Here is a 3,470-nt window from a genome sequence, read left to right as displayed (position 1 = left end):
TTCGTGGTATTTGAGAGACTTCAGTAAGCTACCTTACCGGGGTCGCTGAGGCATAGGCATAGGCATAGCTGACGCGATACAGCATTTCGTTAATCAGCCGCTGGGTACCAGGCAGACGCTGTTTGAGCCGCACCTCCTGGTGAACAGACGCTCGGGGCATACCTTCTCACTCTAGCTGATGTCAGAAGGACAACAGTGCCCAGGCTGCACTATCAGCTAAGTACACAACCCTTAGCTGGCGGTCTTTTGTCATCGGACGACCCGTGGAAGCGTGAGATAGGGACTTGTGGGGACCAAAGCTCTGTTGGGCGCTCCTTCCTTGATGTCAACCCACCATTTTGCAGCCCATTCCTCGCTGGTATTCGGACTATAATCAGCCGCCCCTAGTATGAGGAACAGACGCTGTTTTGAGCCGCTCCCAACATGGAGCGAAGACGCTCCATCAGATTCGCCCCTCCGGGGAGGAGGAACACCCCTCCTTTCCCTGTCAGAATACGACCATAGTTCCCACCAGGGATAGTTACCCGATCTTCCCTAAGGTTGCTCGTATCCCAGCCGGCTCTACGAGGAAGTAGGGATAGAAGCTGCTGGGTAAGCGACTTTGTGGAAGACGGTAATCTCTGGTCAAGCAAGCTGCGTTAAATGCTGATAATACGTTGTTTTCGCTGGTAAAATAGCTCTTTTGACACTGGAGTTGCCTCCAGATCGAAGCCGGAGAAATCCTGGAATAGTTGATCATTGGATTTGCTCAAACTCATCTTAATTTATAAATTTGACGCTCGCGTCTTTTCCTCTTCCAAACTACGGTTCCTTTCAAATCGACATTTTTGAGTAATTCCTCACGTTTCATTCAGAGCACGTGTTCCCGAGCAAGAGCGACGACCTCGATAACAGAAATTGGTATGATTTAGCCTTGCATAAGAGGTAAAATACCAAAAAATAATACCAAAAACTTATATGCATAATACTTGAGGCATACCCTGCCGTAATCTAAAAAAGTGACGTATGCGCCATTTTACAACATGCATGTTTTACATTTTTCTGTTAAAGAGCTCGATGAATACTACTTCTTTTGGAAAATGGTTAAAACGTCACTTTTCCAGATTACAGCAGTACCATGCTTAAGTATTTCAATACCAAACGAATAATAATTGGTTATGCATTTGGTATTGAAATTCAATTTAATAACTGAGTTTGTTATGGCTTAAGTATTGTGCATATTAGTTTTTGGTATTATTCCTTTGGTATTTTACCTCTTATGCAGGGCTAGTTCATAACAGAGTATGGTATCAATAACAGAATTAAGTATTATTGAGCGACTCTCCGGCGGCAGCAAGCCGGATTCCGTGCCGGAAGATCCTATGTGGACCATATTGTCACGCTCCGCATCATTCTGGAGCAGGTCAACGAATTCCAAGAGTCCCTTTACTTGGTATTCATTGACTACGAAAAAGATTTCGACCGTCTCAATCACGAGAATATGTGGGGCGCCCTGAGACGCAAGGGAGTTCCTGAGAAAATCATCGGCCTCATCGAGGCACAGTACGAGGCCTTCTCGTGTACAGTGCTGCACAATGGGGTCTTGTCCGACCCTATCCGGGTCGTAGCTGGTGTGAGGCAAGGATGTATTCTATCACCGTTACTGTTCCTCATCGTAATCGACGAGATTCTGGTAGATGCGATTGACCGTGAACCAAACCGCGGGCTGTTATGGCAGCCTATAACCATGGAGCACCTAAATTACTTCGAATTGGCGGATGATGTTGCACTCCTCGCGCAACGGCGCTCTGATATGCAGAGTAAGCTCAACGACCTTGCCGAGCGCTCCTCTTCGGCAGGTTTAGTCATCAACGTCAACAAAACCAAATCGTTGGATGTAAACACGGTGACTCCTTCCAGTTTCACAGTAGCCGGGCAACCAGTGGAAAATGTTGAAAGCTTCCAATATCTTGGTAGCCAAATGGCGTCAGACGGCGGTACCAAGATCGACATAGGCGCACGAATGAAGAAAGCAAGGGCTGCCTTTGCGAGTTTAAGAAATATCTGGAAAAACAGGCAGATAAGTGAACGCACCAAAATACGAATTTTCAACTCTAACGTGAAATATGTGCTGTTATACGCTAGCGAAACATGGTGTGTATCAGTGGAGAACACTCAACGGCTGCAGGTGTTCATTAACAGATGCCTGCGGTATATAATTCGGGCCTGGTGGCCTCACAACTGGATCTCAAACAACGAGCTCCATCGTCGTTGTCACCAGATGCCGATAGCAACAGGAATTCGGGATCGGAAGTGGGGCTGGGTCGGCCACACTCTACGTAGGGGCGGAAACGAAATCTGTAAACAAGCATTAGACTGGAACCCAGCGGGACATCGCAGCAGAGGCAGACCCAGGGGCTCATGGCGGCGAAGCCTCAATAAAGAAATAAAAGAAGTCGACCGAAATCTAACCTAGCAACAGGTTAAAGCGATAGCCGGGCAACGCTCAGGATGGAGATCTTTCAAGTCGGCCCTTTGCACCACCGGAGGTGTACAGGACCCATAACCGAGCCAATCTCTCCTGCTCGGGTTGGAAAAGATTATGCCTTCCCGAGCAGGAGAAATTGGCTCAATAATACCTAATGCTGTTATTGATACCATACTCTGTTATGAACTAGCCCTGCATTATAGAGGTAAAATACCAAAGAAATAATACAAAAAACTAATATGTACAATACTTGAGCCATAACTTACTCAGTTATCAAATTGAATTTTGATACCAAATGGATAACCAATTATTATTCGTTTGGTATTGAAATACCTATAAGCATGCTATGCCTCATGTATTCTGTATATAAGTTTTTGGTATTTTACCTCTTATGCAAGGCTAGTTCATACCAATTTCCGTTATCGAGGTCGTCGCTTCTGCTCGGGTTAGCACGTTGCGTACAGGAACGGACACGATCGGACAAGTAGGCAACACAATCGGATTCAGAACTTTCAGCAGAAAACCGCGAAATTCAAATTCGGATGTTATTTCCTATTTAATAAAATTCAACTTCTGCGTGTTGATCTGTTATTAATGTTGGAAACTGAAGATAGCGTTCTGTCCACGCGCGTGGTGTCGAGCTGCTTCATTTCCGCTGTCTCAAATTGTTTGACTGTGATCGACATTATCAAGTAGTTTCGGTTGGGGCAACTCTCTGCTTATCCGAAGTTAGCAAAAACCTACAAAATATTGAAAAATCTATAGTTTCCTTCCTAGATATTAATTAAATTGGCGATACATACGCATTGCTACTGATCGACTACAGTCAGTCTGGCGGTCGGTCGTATTGGTTGAGTTTATAAATCCCCAATTGCAAATCCCTCCATGCTTTTGTATGCCACCCACTCATAAATTATAGTCTAATCGCAAGCCACATATCATCTATATCGGATAACGATTAGCTCCATCGGGTAAGTGTAGAAGTCGAAGTCAGCAGTTAAGA

The sequence above is a fragment of the Armigeres subalbatus genome, chromosome 3 (genome assembly GCF_024139115.2).
Source record: "Armigeres subalbatus isolate Guangzhou_Male chromosome 3, GZ_Asu_2, whole genome shotgun sequence".
NCBI lineage: Eukaryota > Metazoa > Arthropoda > Insecta > Diptera > Culicidae > Armigeres > Armigeres subalbatus.
This window is presented reverse-complemented; position numbering follows the sequence as displayed.